At 44.7% G+C, this 16,721-nt stretch overlaps 1 long non-coding RNA gene across 7 annotated transcripts in view; it reads right to left on the bottom strand.

Moving 5' to 3' along the window:
• Window positions 1-16,721, bottom strand: part of LOC118146308 (uncharacterized) — a 221,145-nt gene that overhangs the window by 97,290 nt on the left and 107,134 nt on the right. For all 7 annotated transcript variants that reach the window (XR_013522029.1, XR_013522028.1, XR_013522034.1 and 4 more), the window contains 3 exons: window positions 4,736-4,789; window positions 3,925-4,086; window positions 3,181-3,312 (listed from right to left, as the gene is read on the bottom strand). This is a non-coding gene — a long non-coding RNA (uncharacterized LOC118146308). The remainder of the gene's footprint in view (window positions 1-3,180; window positions 3,313-3,924; window positions 4,087-4,735; window positions 4,790-16,721) is intronic.

Genomic DNA, 16,721 nt, shown 5'->3' with positions numbered 1-16,721 from the left:
TCATTTCCTGGCCCCACTTGCCAGGGACTGAGACCCAGCATCAGGCACCTCCCCATCCATGATCTCATTTGATTTTCAGAACAGTCCTGCCAGGGTAATATTCTAGTCACTATCATGTTCCTTTCTGAGAAGAGGAAAGTAAGAGTCCTAGGGATGAGATGCCTTCTTCAGAGAGCAGAGCTGGCTTAACATTGGTCTAGAATTTAAATCCAGGTGCAGATGACATCCCAATGCTCTTACCAGCTAAGCATCCAGAGAAGGCGTGATCAGGGAAGGATACCTAGAAGAGGCAGGACTTAACCTGAGTCTCAGAGCTCAAGAGTCCCAGCTAGCTATACTTTCTAGGGTAAGAAGTACAGTCTATCTTATCCACTTAGTTCTCCATAAGACCCTGAAGGGGGCAAAATCCCTGCTGCATAGATCCTTTTAAAAATGCATGGATGCCATTTTTTCTTACATAAAAATCTCTGCTGCATTTTCCTGTGCCAGCTGAGTAAAATTTACTGTCTAGGGTGTGCCATTCAAGGATCTTGTTAATTTGTCTCATTCTACCTTTTTAGCTTTCCATCCCACTACAACCCCTACCGCCCACTCATACACACACAGATTTATGCTTTCAGATACCCCACGTTAGTCAAATAACACTTCACCTCTGGATACATCATTTCTCTCCTACATCATTCATGTTATTCCCACTGCCTACAATGTCCATCCCTGCCTAATGAACTCCTACTCAATCCTCAGAGCCCAAGTCAAATGGCCTTTCAGCTGGGAAGCCTCCCCTTCACCCCTTCACTGACATAGTTTGTTGTACACATATCCGGTCAACTAGCACAGCTCCAATTGACCCATGGCACCATGTTTGTCATGGAGACAGTGAACCTTGAAGATGAGAGCCCAAGTTTTATTTATCTTTGAATCTTAGCATAGGGCCTGGCCTTTTGCCCAGAGATCAGTCGTTCTAAATGCTTGTTGGATGATTAAATGAAGGAGTGAATGAATGGATACATTTATTGTAGACTTAGTCCATTTGCTGTCCACTGGATGAACCTAAGCCTCTGTGGTATCTCCGTGCTCAATAGCCACCTTTGATGGAGTGCACAGAAACTCACACTTCTCACTTGACACTGCTTGTTTTCAGGGGGAGGATTAAAAACAGACAAACTGAAACAAGGCCCAGCAGGTGGGCCAACCCCTCGATGGCCCCACTGAGGAAACTAGACCTGTGGCATCTCTGAGCAGCTCTCTGCGTCTGCCTCTTTTTCTCACTTGTTCCAAGCCCCAGATAAATCTTTTTTTGGCAGGTGGCCCATCTCAGCTAATATGAGTAGGAATTGTGGGTTGTCAGTCTCAGGGCCCAGCTGAGGAGCTGAGGCTGGTGAGAGTCAGGGAATGTTTGACCAATGGCAGTTTGGGTGTCAGGCAAGATGCACGCATCTTTCTTCCGAGCTGTCCAGGGCTGGGGAGTCTTGTGGAAATAAGATGCTTGTGCCTAGGAGGCCTCAATTCAGTCCCAATTTTGTCACTCCTTCCTTGGGGACCACAGCTAAGCCTCCTGACCTCTGGGCCTCAGCTTTTCCACCCATAAAATGGGGTGAAGGAGGAACAAGCTACTCCATGGTAGCCTCTATCTCATAACAAGGGAAGTCTAGAGACCACTGTCAGACACAAGGAAACTGTGGCCCAGAGAGGTGAGGTGACTTGCTCAAGGCCACACTGCCCAGAATTGCAAAGGCAGAGATCTGTTCCAGGTCTTGTGACTCCAGAGCACACCAATTCCCAAGTTGCATCCCAGCTGGAGGAACATGGCACAGACGTATGAATCTCAGCATTTACAACGCCACTGGCCCCTGGGAACCACAGCCACCTCGGGAAGTCAGAGCAGGCCCATTCATTTTTGTTTTTTTTTTGGCATATTTAATGTATTTATTTGTATGTGTGTTTTTTTATTTCTTTAAAAACTTTTAAGGTTTATTTATTTTTAAAATCACTTCATTGAGACATGACTGACACATAAAAACTTGCACCTATTTAATTTTACAACTAGATTCGTTTGGGAATAAGTATACACTGGTGAAACCATCACCGCCATCAAGGCCTTAGGTATATCCATCATCTCCTGAAATTTCCTCCTGTGTCATTTATATTATCCAGAGCAGTTAACTTATGATCTACCCTCTTAGCAAATTTTAAGTATACAATACAATATTGTTAGCTATAGGCACTCTGCTGTAGTATTCAGCTAGCACCTGTCTATAGGCTCTCTGCTGTATAATAGGTCTCCAGATAAGAGGTTAATATCCAAAATAAATAAGAAATTCATACAACTTAGTAGCAAAAAGGGACAAATAACCCAATTATAAAATAGGCAAAGGACCTGAAACAGACATTTCTTCTAAGACAACATACAAATGGCCATCTACTTTCTTTGAGATGGAATTTCAGTCTTGTTCCCCAGGCTGGAGTACAACGGTGCTATCTCAGCTCACTGCAGCCTCTGCTTCCCGTGTTCAAGAGATGCTCCTGTCTCAGCCTCCCGAGTATCTGGGATTACAGACACCTGCCACCATGCCCACCTGACTTTTTTTTCCATATTTTTAGTAGAGACAGGGTTTTGCCATGTTGGTCAGGCTGGTCTCGAACTCCTGACCTCATGTGATCCGCCTGCCTCGGCCTCCCAAAGTGTTGGAATTATAGGCATGAGCCACTGCACCAGGCTTGGCCATCTACTTTCCACAGGCATGGTTAGAAGACTCCAGGCAGCCTCTTCCTGTGGCTTTGAGCTCAGGGGAGTGAATGGAAGGGGCCAGGATTAAGGATGGAAGTTAACCACTGACCAGGCTTAGCGGTTAAGAATTGCAACGTGGCATCAGGGGCCCTGGAGATGATACACTGGCTCTGACATGTTACACACAATATGATTTGAGGCAGTATTTCCCGTCTCTGAGCCTCGGTTCTCTCAACTGCAAAATAGGGGGGTGGTAATATTTCCTTCCAAGGGCTGGTGTGATCCTTAATAAGACAGGTCCTGGACCACAGCCCAGAGGTGATTCTGACACGTAAGAAGCAATGTGCTATTACAATATTACTTCTTAGCTAGTGACACAGCTATAAGGTATCACAAAGAGGAAAAGGAGAAAGAGAGGAAGAGAGAATGTGAGAAACACTCTTTTGCTTTACCTTCCGAGCACATGTCCTCATTTATAGAGCTGCACTGTCTGATACAGTAGCTGTAAGCTACGGTAGCTTCTGAGCGCCCGAAAGGTAGCTCACCGGAAGGGAGCTGTGCTATAAGTTCCAGTGTAAAACATCCTTAGAATGAAAAAAAAAAAACGGAAACATCACATTCATCATCGTTCCTATTGATTACATATTGAAATGATAATTTTGATGTATTGGTTACATTAAATACATTATTAAAATTCATTTCACCTGTTACTTGTCAAGCTTTTTTAATGAAGCTGCTAGAATTTTTTTTAAATTTTATACAGAGAGAGTACAAGTGCCGATTTCTTACATACGTATATTGCATAGTGGTGATGTCTGGGCTTTTGGTGTACCCCTCACCCAAATGGTGAGCATTAAATAGAAAATTTAATTAATAAAAGAATTAACAACAAAAATAGAAAAGCTTAAATTACAGATGTGGCTTTCATTACATTTGTATTGGACAGCACTGCTCTAGAAAAATAAAAAAATATACATGTCTACCTTTTAGAGCTCGGATTCTGAGTTCAGCTACTTTTTGGCTGTGTGAACTAAGAAGAGATGCTTGCCCTCCCTGAGCCTCAGTGTTCCCTATCTGTAAAGTGGAGATCTTTCTTTGAGAAGATGTAATGAGAGCCCGATCACTACGTTGGCATCATATAGATCATATAGTACATATTTGATATACACGAGCCTCTTTTATTCATGGCCGGTTACCTGCTGTGTCCTGGGACAACTCCTGCATCAGCCGAAGGCTCAGAAGGGATTGACTGGCTGAGGTGTTCAAGCTTTCTACCTGGGATCTCCACGGGACATGAGCCTCAGGCATGATCTCAGATAGATGCCTAGAACTGTGGCTGCAGCCTCTCAGACTGGTTCCTGGAGCAAGAGGAGGCATTCTCAGATGTGATCAATTGCAAAATACAAATCAAGCTTTTTCCCAACCCTGTGTGCACGCCCTGACTGGACTCCCAGCTTTTCAGGACTCCCTGTGTCTCCTGCCCAGTGTTCACACCTTTATCATAAAGCTACAGAAATAAGAAGGCAGCAGGAGAGGAGTGAGAGAAAACCCTAGGCCTGCCCTTCCCTCCCTGGTTTCCACTCCTGTCTTTCTGCAGGTTGCAGGGCTCAGAACAGGTGAGGACACCCTGCTGGGAGAAGTTTCCCTTCCCCATCCTAGCTTGGTTGTCAGGGCTGCCCTCTCTGGCCTGCGAGAAGCCAGGCATTTAATTGAATAGAACCATACAAGGTGGCTGCTATCTTTGCATTCCTGAGAGCTGAGGACACCTGCTGTCCATCCTGCCAGGGAGATGAGGCCACTGAATGTTCCCAGGCAGAATAGAAGTTTGTGACTGTCTAGTGGACAGATTTTCCCACATTTTCAAATAGGAGGCAGAAGGGTAGGGAAATTGTGACAGAGCCCCAGTTCCTCTCTATCTCTAGGTTCCCACTGAAAACATCTCCACCTCCTTCCTTCTAATCTAGATCAAGTTGTACGGTCCTGGTTCCAGCCCTTCGCCCAACTCACTGTGTGCCCTGTGTGATCCTGAGAGCTGTTTTTCCAGTTCTTCTCTCTGGGATTCTGTAATGTTTAAAAAACACTTCATGGTACTTGAGACAGAATGAGGAGTTTGAATGAGGCACGCACTAACATTTACCAGCTGTTAATTTTGTGTAAGTGGCCATATACACCTCCCCAAGCCTCAATGTTCCCATATGAGAGATGGGGATATTAAAAGTATCTTCCTTACAAAGTGATTTAATTTAAGTGTTTTTCTATTTGTTTGTTTGTTGTTGTTGTTTTGGTGTGGAGGGGGACAGAGCCTCACTCCGTTTCCCAGGCTGGAGTGCAATGGCGTGATTTCAGCTCACTGCAACCTCTGCCTCCTGCTTTCAAGTGAGTCTCCTACCTCAGCCTCCTGAGTAGCTGGGATTATAGGCATGCACCACCACACCTGGCTAATTTTTTGTATTTTTTAGTGACTACACAGTAGTCACTATGTAGACCAGGCTGGTCTCAAACTCCTGACCTCAGGTGATCCGCCCACCTCAGCCTCCCAAAGTGCTGGGATTACAGGCATGAGCCACCGCGCCTGGCCAAATGGTATTTTTTACTAATGTGCTAAGCGCAGGGTCTGACATTCAGCAAATGTTCATTAAATGGTTATTGTCAGTGGGATGCTAGAAAAACAGCTCTCAGGAGTGGGGAGGAGTACTGATTTGTAGCGCTTGCCACTTTCTGTGGTGTAAGTACTTTCACTATAACTTATTTCAAGCCAATAGCATAACTTGCTTCCAAAACTTCTGAATATTTAACAGTGGGCCAGTAGTCAGCTCCGGCAATGCAAGGCAGTTATTATTCTGCTAATACTGATGCTACTCAACCAAGCATCTCCGTGTGTTTGTTACTTTCTGTTTTTCCCTTATGTGGCAAAATTACATATGATTTCACTTCAACATTAGATTTTGCAAATTGAAACTAGACTGAAAGCCATCAAAGCAAATGATCGGTAAGATCTCTTCTAGGCTGGCTGTGTACAGTGGCTCATGCCTGTAATCCTAGCACTTTGGGAGGCCACAGCGGGTGGATCATGAGGTCAAGAGATTGAGCATCCTGACCAACATGGTGAAACCCTGTCTCTACTAAAAATACAAAAATTAGCTGGGCGTGTTGGCATGCGCCTATAGTCCCAGCTACTCAGGAGGCTGAGGCAGGAGAATTGCTTGAATCCGGGAGGCGGAGGTTGCGGTGAGCCGAGATCACGCCACTGCACTCCAGCCTGGCACCTGGCAACAGAGCAAGACTCTGTCTCAAAAAAAAAAAAAGATATCTTCCAGGTCTAAAGAACATCCCAGGAGTTCTATATTCAAGCACTCCCCTCTTAGAGACAATGCCCTAGACTCCCTGCCAGGCACAGAATCCTACCCCATGCCCTTTTCCCTCATAGCCCAACACTGGACAAGTCAGAAAATCCACCCCAAAAGAGGGGCACGAAAGGATTAAGAAACAGAATTTTTCCCGGATGGATTCTAGCTGTGTGGGCTCAGACAAGTAGCCCAGCCTCTCTGAGCTTGTTTCCTCAACTGGCTCAGAGACCTGTTGTGAGGGGTTAACGAGAAAATTTATATAAAATGCCCATCAGCAAGTAATGCCCAGTAAAGATATCTATTGTTTAAAATATTACTATTAATACAACCACCAAGTCTGGGGCCCTTGTTCCTCTGCGGAGGGTCTGTGGGGGCCCCCAGGCCTCCTATAGGTTCTGCAAGTAGCAGCAGCACAGAGCTGGACCCAGGATCAGAGCCTCCCCATCTGCCATCCCCCCACCCCCAGTCATTTCGCTTCCACCCTCATTGTTCAGGACTAATTTATTTATTTCCTTCTGAATCCTCAAAGTCTATCAAGCTGTGGAGTGGTTGGATGGATTTTTTAATTAATTGAAGCAGAATCGATGAAAAAGTCATTGTTTTGGCTCTGGCTGGGTGGGGAGCTCAGAGTGGGAAATAAATGGATGGCTTTGTCGGGGGAGGGGCTGCCTTATCGAGCCGTCATTGGGCTGTGGGTACTGAAACCAGGAAGGCTTAGCACACGTCCTGGGCAGCAGGATGGAGAAATGAAAAGTGACCAGCACACTCCTACTCCTCACAGTCCAAGAGATCCGAGTTCAGGCCACCCCACCCCTCTTAGCATCTGTGTGGGGCTGGACCAGTCCGCGTTGGTGCCTCTCTGAGTCTCTGTTGCCTTGGGGGATTGCTGTAAGGATTAAATTCTGATACATGCTACATGATGAATGAATCTTGAAGACATGGTGCTAAGGGAAAGATGCCAGACACCAAAGTACAAATACTGATGACCCCACTTATAGGCAGTACCTAGGATAGGCAAATTCAGAGAGAAAGTGGAATAGAGCAGCAATACCTGGTTGGGTGAAACCTTTTTGTTTCATGGAAGATAATTTTTCCACATGGGCAGGGTAGGGGTGCAGAAAGCTTTCAGGATGAACCGGTTCCACCTCAGATCATCAGGCATTAGGTTCTCATAAAAAATATACAACCTAGTTCCTTCATATGCACAATTCACAATAGGGCTGGTGCTCCTATGAGAGGCTAATGCCACCACTGATCAGACAGGAGGCAAAGTTGAGGCAGTAAGCTCACTAACTGCCACTCACCTCCTGCTGTGCAGCCCAGTTCCTAGCAGGCCACCAACCAGTGCCCGTCCTTGGCCTGGGGGTTAGGGACCTCTGGAATCGAGGGCACTAGAGGCTATGGACTTACCATTTTAAAAGGGACAGAGTTTCTGTTTCGGACAATTAAATATTCTGGAAATGGATAGGTGATGTTTGCATGACATTTTGCATGTCCCTAATGTCATTGAACTGTATGTCTAAAAATGGTCAAAATGATACATTTTATGTTGCGTATATTTTACCAGAACAAAAAAATAAATAAATAAGGTATGGTATGCACTTAGCACTGCCTGGCTCCTAGTAGGTGCTCACTAGATATACATATATTATTATCATTATTGTTATTACTATTATTTTTTAAATTACTGGGGTGAAGTATCTCAGATGTGATAGACTACAAACTATGACCAAAAATTATTATCATCCTATATGCAATCCTCTTCGCAATGTGACTTTGTGACTCCTTTCATCAAAAGGTAGGTTCTCAGCACTTCCATTTATGGGTGTCCACCCAAAGGAAAATAGATCATCATACCAAAAAGACTTGTATGCTCATTGCCGTAATATTCATAATAGCAAAGGCATCAAATCAACCCACATGCCCACCAACAGTGGATCGGATTAAAAAACACATAGCACGTATACACCATGGAATACTACGCAGCCATAAAAAATGAAATCATGTACTTTGCAGCAACACGACACAGCTGGAGGCCATTATTCTAAGCTAAACATCGGGTACTCATGGGCTAAAGATGGCAACAATAGACATTAGGGACTACTAGGCAGAGGGAGTGAAGGGGTGGGGACAAGGGCGAAAGAACTACCTATTGGGCACTATGCTCACTCCCTGGGGACAGTATACTCCTATAACAAACCTGCACATGTGCTTCCTCTATCTAAAATAAAAGCTAAAAGACAGAACTGTGGAAAGACAGGAAACAGGTCTGAAGTTCATACTCTCAGGATACAGATGGGAAAACTGAGGGCCTCAGAAAGGACGTGTCAGAGACTGAGTTTAAGGCAGAGTTGGGGGCCCAGGTATCCCAAATAAGAATCCATTCTTCTTCCTAATTTTTGTGATATTTTCCCTTTGTTCACAAAAAGCAAAGTAGTAAAGTAGATATCATGTTTTCCATGTTAATGAAGAGGAAGCTGAGCTCAGAGAAGGTGAATTGACTTGCCCAAGGTCACACAGCCAGGAAGAGGCAGAGCCCCTTGAATGTGGGCTTGGCCAGTGTTCCTGTTGGCCACTGTAACAAATGGCCACAAACTTGGTGGCTGAAAACGACACAAATGTATTCTTATTTCTGAAGCTCAGAAGTTCAAAATGAGTCAAGGACTAAAGTCAAGGTGTTAGCAGAGTTCTCCTTCTCGAGGTTCTAGGGTATGGATCTGTTTCCTTGCCTTTTTCCGTTTGTGGGAGCTACCTGTATTCCTTGGCTTGTGGCCTCTTTTTCCATCTTCAAAGCCCACGGGTCTAGTCTCTGCTTTCATCATCCTTTCACCTTCTCCTCTTCTGTAGTATGCCTCTGCCTGCTTCTTATACAGACACTTGTTATACTATCAATGGGCCCACCATAGTTCAGGATAGTCTTCCCATTTTAAGATTTTGAAACACATCTTCAAAGTTGCTTTTGCCATCAAAGGTAACACATTCACAGATTCCGAGGATTAGGACATGAACATCTGCAGAGTGTGGGATGGGAGTGCATTATTCAGGCTATGACAATCAATGAGATTTTAACCAATGTGACAGAGGGAGAAGCTCGAGAGGTCTTTGCCAAGGAACCTGCCCTCTTTTTCTGGGCTTGGAACCCTTCCACCACCAAGAGTGCAAGCCCATGCTAGCCTACTGGATAATGAGAGACATGTAGCTCAGTCACACCTGCAATCTCAGTCAACAGCCAGCCAACCCCAGTGGTGGAACCACACACTGTCCAGCAACTGATGGCCAACTCTTGTGTGAGCCCAGGACCAGCAGAACCACCTCCCAACTGAGCCCAGCTCAACTTGACAGACCACAGATTCCCAAGTAAAAGAAGTTGTTCTTGGTTTAAGCCATGGAGGAGTTTCGTGTGGTTTGTTACACAGCAAAAACTAAGTGAATCACTAGAGGACCACTGAGAAGCAGAGGGAAGGTAATATTTATTAAACACCAACTGTAATACATGGCACATTTCTCATGTGATCTCATTGAACACACAAATTCCTCACAGGAAGGTATTAATTACACCCATACTATGGGTGAGAAAAACTGAGGCTCAGAGAGGGTCTTAAGCAATTAGCTTAAGACCACCCGGCTAGGAGTTTGCAGAACCAGATGCCTGACTCCAAAGCCCTGAGCCTTCCAAGAGTCTCATCCTGCTCTATAACCATGCTAAGTCATCATGTTCATCTTTGGGGCTGGCTTGCCCTTCCCCAGTCTCTTTTCCAACAAATTCCTACCACATGTCCTTGGGTCCACCCATCCCACCACTCGGGATTATTTGGTGGTTATTTGGTGAGGCGAGAAAGCACAGCAGTTAAGCATTCAAACTCAGGAATCAGAGTCAGATTCCAGCTCTGCCTCTTACTGGATGTGTGTGACCTTGGGCAAGTCAATTCACCTTCTCTGAGCTCAGCTTCCTCTCCATTAATATGGAAAACATGATATCTACTTTACCAAATACTTTGCTTTTTTTGAACAAAGGGAAAATATCACAAAAATTAGAAAGAATGGATTCTTACTTGGGGGGATACCTGGGCCCCCAACTCTGCCCTCAAATCAGTCTCTGACAGTTCCTATCCAAGGCCCTCCGTTTTCCCATCTCCATCCTGAGAGTATGAACTTCAGACCTGTTGCCTGTCTTTCCAGAGTTCTGTCACCTTAGGATCAAGATACAGGACCCGTTTCTGCCCCTTCAGCTTAAACTAACATCAGCATGGACCTCCCAATACATTCAACGCCAAACAGGTTTTGATAAACCAAGGAATGCTGCTATTTATGGGCAACGTCCACCCACTCCATGATAAATTTGCATTGGGGGCTGGATTCAAAAAGAGAAAAAAAAAGAAAAGAAAGAGGGCTGTCTTTGAAGTGAATGACATGAATTATTTCGACCTAACTTACTAATTAAGACCTCATTAGCAGCCCAAATTTGTGATAGATCAGCAGAGGACTTGGCACAATGGTTTAATTTAATGATTTCTTGCATTACTTTGTTAATCATCTTTAGTCTGATTTAATTTATGCCAATGTGACTGTCCTAATTTCTAATTAAGGCATTGATGGCGGGGACAGCCGCCATAGCATAAGAATTTCCATCAAGGCTGATACAAAAGCAGATATGCATTTTTAAGGCCTATAAGATGGCAATTTGCTAAGCCGTCTGCTTATTGTTTTATTCCACATCCCCCCCTCGCCAAAAGGTTGGGGAGGGTCTGGTCTTCGCCTGAGGCAGATGGTTTCTCACTAATCACAGACCTTTACAATCATCGATTTTTTTTTAAGGCTCTGAAAAAGACCTTAGAGATTAACCAGACCAGCCTCCTCATTACACACAGAGGCAACAGGAGCCAGAGAGGGTAAGGGGCTCACCCAAGGTCACACAGTGAGTTAGCTGGGCTCCAGAGGGAGATCCCAGGCTCACACCCCCCTCCACAGCCACCCACTTGGGAGGCCCCTGGCAACTCATGCTGGCTCTGTAGGAATTGCAATTGCCTGGGATTTGGGTAAGTGAATGGAAACTGGGTAATAATTCTAATAACTCCCAGTACTTGAGGTGAACCAGGCACTGAGCCTGAAACTTGAGTGCCTGTTTTATTCAAATTCACAAACCAACACTACCTGGCGGGGGGTCATAACTTTGATCCTCCCATTTTACAGATGATGCCAGCTCAGAGAGGGAGAATGCCTGCCCAGGTTCCCACAGCAAAGAAATGGGATTTAAACCCAGATCTGTTTGATTCCCAAGTTTATGTTCTTATCCCTCCTCTGATAATCTCCCAGGCTGCCATTGGGTATCCATAGTATTTGTATTAATATTATAGCTAAGGAGTATTTAGGACTTAACCATGTGCCAGGCACTGTGCTGACGACCTCACATGAGACTCTCACTTCATGCTCAGCACATCCTGTGAAGATAGCATCATTATTACAGCCAACTATAGGGGGGAAAGCCAAGGACCAGAGAAGGTGTAAGAACCATCCAAGGCTTCAGAGCAAGATGGCAGTGCTCAAACTCTGGACCATTTCCCCCTGCCTCTTCCTGACTGAAACCTCCTCCACCCCAACCAGATGCTCAGACCAAAGACTGGGAGCATCCGTGGCTGCTTTCTCTCTGTCTCCCAACATTCAGTCTATCAGCATGTCCTGTCAACTTGACCTCCATAACATCCTGAAGCATAGACTTCTCTTCCTTCGCCTTGCTGCATGCTTAATGACTGCACCTGCCTCTTCCCTGTTTCTCCATGGCCAGCCCAGACTCCGCAATTCATTCTCCTCCCAGCACCCTAGTGAGGCAAAACAGAAATCAGACCACCTCCCTCTCCTGAGTTCAACTCTCCAGTGGCTTTCTATCTCACCTAAAATTAAACCCAAACTTCTTTCTTGGTCTGCAAAGCCCTTCATGATCTGGTGCCCACCTCCCTCACCCATTGCACGCCTCCTGCCCCACTAGCTTTCACTCTTTTTTGTAAGCAAGCCAAACTTGCCTTAACCTGAGAGTCTTTGCATCTGGTGCTCCCTCTGCCTAGAAGTCAGTGTCCATAGCCCTCTTACTTGGCTGTCTCCTTATTACCATTCTTCCTGTCTTTTCCATCTAAAGGATCCCTGCCCATGGCATTCCCCACCCCAAAAGCTTGCTTGAGTCCCTTCCTAGCACAGATTCCTACTGGGAATGGTCTCATCCATCTTTTGCCCATTGTCTCCACCACTAGCATGTCACCTCCATGACAGCTGTCTGGTGCACCACAGTGTCCTCGAGGGGCAGCACCTGGCATGCAGACTGCATCCATGCTGTGTACTCATCAGGTGAACAAATGAAAGGCAACACTTATGCACCTGGAATAGCTGTGACCTGAATCCAGACGCTGGAGATGTTCCAGAAGAGAAAATCTCCGGAAAGGACATCCCGAAAACCTTTGGTGCAGAAGACAGCCTCAGCCTCAAATGAGGCAAACTGAGAGCCAGGTTTCCGAGGACTTCCCGGGCCTGGAACTGCCCAGGAAAGCAAGCTTTGTATTTCCACTGTACTCTTGAGCTCAATCCCAGAGAATTAAAAAGTTTCCAAGAAAGTGCATCTGCTAATGTGCAACATTTATGTTCGTCAATATAGATTTATTTAATGCAATAAATGATATAATTGGACTTTTATTTCCACAATATATTTTTCCAAGATAACTAATATTTTGAGTATCCATGGCCTACTGATGTCTCCTGAATGGACATATTTCCTGTATTATTACTCTTGTATAAAACTGACATTTAAACAGTTTAATAAATGAGCAGTTGTTTGACTTGTATCAGTTTCAATACATTCTGGGATATTAATAAAATATATTTCATAAGCCAGCTCAATAGACCATGTCGTAAAAATTCAATGATTTATTAGTGATACAGTTGCTATTAGTTGGGACAGATACTCAAAATGCCATTAGGGTTAAAATAATAATCAATCAAACTAATTAGACCCTATTTTTCATATGCAAATATAATTAAGCATACATTCCTCTGGAACTTTAAAGAGAATTATTGAAGCTCAATCTTGTATGAAGAGCCCCTCTCTTGAGTTAATGAAATGACAGTGTCTCAAGTTGGATATGCAAACAAAATTGATGAATTGTTCTGGGCTTTGAGGGTCATAAGGAAATGGGGCACAAGAGAAGGGGCTAGAAGAAGACTTCCCCGTACACCTAAGTCTCTCCTTTCTATCATTGCTGATAAGCAGGGAGTTTTAAAACCCGAAGTGGACAAGAATGACTGACCCAATATGGAACTGTGGGGTCCATAAGAACACTGTTCTGAACTGATTCTTGTGTTAAGCTGTTCTTGCATTGCTATAAAGAAATGCCTGAGACTGGGTAATTTATAATAAAAGAGGCTTAATAGGCCCACTGTTCCACAGGCTGTACAGGAAGCATGGTGCTGGCATCTGCTCAAATGAGGAGGCCTCAGGAAGCTTACAATCATGGCAGAAGGTGAAGGGCTAGCAAGCATGCCACAGGGCCAGAGCAAGAGAGAGAACTGGGGAGAGATGCTACACACTTTTAAATGACCAAGTCTTGTGAGAACTCACTCACTAGCACAAAGACAGCATCGAGCCATGAGGAATCTGCCCCATGACCCCAACACTTCCCACCAGTTCCCATCTCCAGCATTGGGGATTTACAATTCAACGTGAGATTTGAGCAGAGACAAGTATCCAAACTATATCAATCCTGATGTGTTCAATCTAGTTTCATCAACACGGCAAACCTTGGGCAAGTTAAATTCTCTCTGTGCTACCAGTTTCTCTATCTCTAAAATGAGAGAAATGATGATGATAACATCAGTATACACCTCTGAGGTTTGTGGGAAAGACTGAAGGGGTACCTAGACCATAGCAAGCATTACAATACACATTAGCTGTTTTTATCCAGGAAGCAGTTAATTTGCCTCAAAACTTTCTTTGTGGGACTGCTCAGCCACTGGCTGGCTGAGTGAGCCTGGCAAAACCTACTCCTCTCTCTCTGCATGTTCAATTTCCATATCTGGACAGTTGGGGACTTAGACTAGATGCTTTGGAAAATCAGAACTCCCAGTTGAGAAGGCTGAAGAATGATTGCCGCTTTCTTTAAGTCTCTGGGTCTAATTTACAAGAAATATTTGGGCCCAAGAAATGGGGCCAAAGGGGCAGAGGACACCATAACCAAGTCAGAGCAAGAAGTCAGAGCATAAGGGGCTGATCTGCTCAAAGAACCAGTATTGGAGATGAGGAGAAGAACCCAGACTGGTTCTAATGTTGTCAAATGCTGGTTAGATTAGTTAAAGCAGGAGTCCATAAATGCTTTCTGTAAAAAAACAGATCATAAATATTTTAGGCTTTGCACATTGTACAGTCTCTGTTGCAACTACTCAACTCTCCTGTTACAACATGAAAATAGTCATAGGCTGTCCCAATACAACTTAATTTGTAGACACAAGCAGTAGGAGAGTTTGAGCCCATGAGTTAAGTTTATATCAGCTGATGTAACAAACAAACCTCAAAATATCAATGACTCAACTATGGTAGATGTCTATTTCTAGCTCATGCAAAGTCAAATGCAGATATTTCCCATCAGGCAACTCTCTAGGGTGACTGTCCTTCAAGAGATAGTAGAGACCCAGGTTCCCACCATATTGAGGCTCCTCCATTGTCAGCTTGGAGTGTCCAAGCTAACCTGGCTGATCTGAACTAAGCCAATGGAAGAAAGGAGCATGGAAATTCATCTATGGAAGAATTTGTGGACCAGGACTGAGAGCAAAGCACATCAAATAACCCCATTTGACTAGAACTTGCTCTCTTCACCATTCCAATTGCAGACGCATCTGACGCATTTCACCATTGTGTTACATCCATGCTGACTTTTTGCTGAAGGCTACCATCCTGGCAAACGACATATTCTTCTCTTGGAGCTACATTCCCCCAAGACACCTGGGATTACCTGCCCATCTTCTATGCTCCATATATTCTTCCTATATTTGCCCAAAAGGGCCTCCTCATTTTATCTTTCTCTCCTCCTAGTGGGGCTCTCTGCTTCTTGACAAAGAAGCCAAGCCTATGTAGCTCATGACCATGTCTGTCCTCCTATTAGCCACATGGTGGATGCAAGATTTGATTTTAATTAATTAATTAATAATTGGCACATAAATAAATGAATGGAAAATAACTTGCAATAATCAGGCACATGTGAAATGGGGTTTAAAAAACAACTACAGAAGAGAAAATACTTAAAGGCAAAGAAACCCATGTGGTATGCCTGCAGGTTCAAATGTCCGGGAGAGGGTCCAGAGCTAAGTAGCCACAAGCTACAGACACTCATTCCTAGAGAATGGGGAAGAATGGGTTGTGTGTGCCCATGTACATGTGTGTGTGTGTGCATGCGTGTGTGTGTGCATGTGTATGTGTGTGTTGAGTTATGCGGTTCCTTTTGTCTGAGATAATAGCTCCTGAGTTGCTCTCTAACTTGGTCTGGCTTTCCATCCCTTTCTTTCCTCCTGGGGTCAGAACACGTGGGGGCTCTGGAGAGAAGAAAGGTAATTATGCCCAATGGGTGGACAGCAAACTCAGCAATTTTCACAAAAAGCTGTGAGCCCTCTACGGGACATTGGAGGCCAGAAGCCTGGCTTCAGCCACAAGATATATTTCCAGCCTTAGGGAATAAGAGGAATGAGGTCACTGGGGCTTCTACGGCAGCAGGCCTTTTTTAACAAATCATTTTAAAATTAAATTAAATGCTATTAAATTAGCAAAAGCGCCAGGGGAGCCCAGGAGGAGAGTCACTCAGATAAACGGCCCAGGGTGGCCATCTTAAAATCACATAGATGCCAAATGCTGGGGCTGGAAGTGGCCCTAGATGTCCTCTGGTTTTCTGGCTCTTAACCAAGCCATGGATCTGGATTCCCTGGGGAATTTTCACAACCAGGTCACGTAACCAGCGCAAACCAGGGCACAGGCGTCCTCAGAGAACCTGGTTCTGCAGGTCTGGGGTTGATCAGGCTTTATGTCTCAGGAAAGATCCTAGGAGGTGAGGCTACACACTCATACATACACACATACACACACACACATATACACACATACACACACACACATACACACACATATACACACATACACACATACATACACACATATAAACACACACATATACACACATACACACACATACATACACACACATACATACACACATACACACACATACACACATACATACACATATACACACATACACACATGCACACACACATACACACATGTATACACACACACACACACACACGAGTTATAAAGCACAGATGACCCAGGGCCTTCATTTTGCAATTGACATGCAAGTGACTTGTCAGCATCTCCCAGCAAGTTACTAAGAGCCCACGGGGAGATCAGTGATCTCTCACATTCCGAGGAAGGAGACTCCTGAGGATTCCAGACGCCAAACAGGAAGGAGAGAGGATGGCGGGCCATAAGATGATTTTAGCTACTGATAGATGCTGCAATGTAAACCAAATAGGAGGATGAGAGTGTGACCCAAGGAAGGCCACGCTGGCTAGGCAGTCATGACGGCTGCTTTGAGGAGGTGACACCGCACCTGAGATGTGAA

The sequence above is a fragment of the Callithrix jacchus genome, chromosome 1, assembly GCF_049354715.1.
Source record: "Callithrix jacchus isolate 240 chromosome 1, calJac240_pri, whole genome shotgun sequence".
Taxonomy (NCBI): Eukaryota; Metazoa; Chordata; class Mammalia; order Primates; family Cebidae; genus Callithrix; species Callithrix jacchus.
The sequence above is the reverse complement of the archived record's forward strand: the minus strand, read 5'-3'. Positions and strand labels throughout refer to the sequence as shown.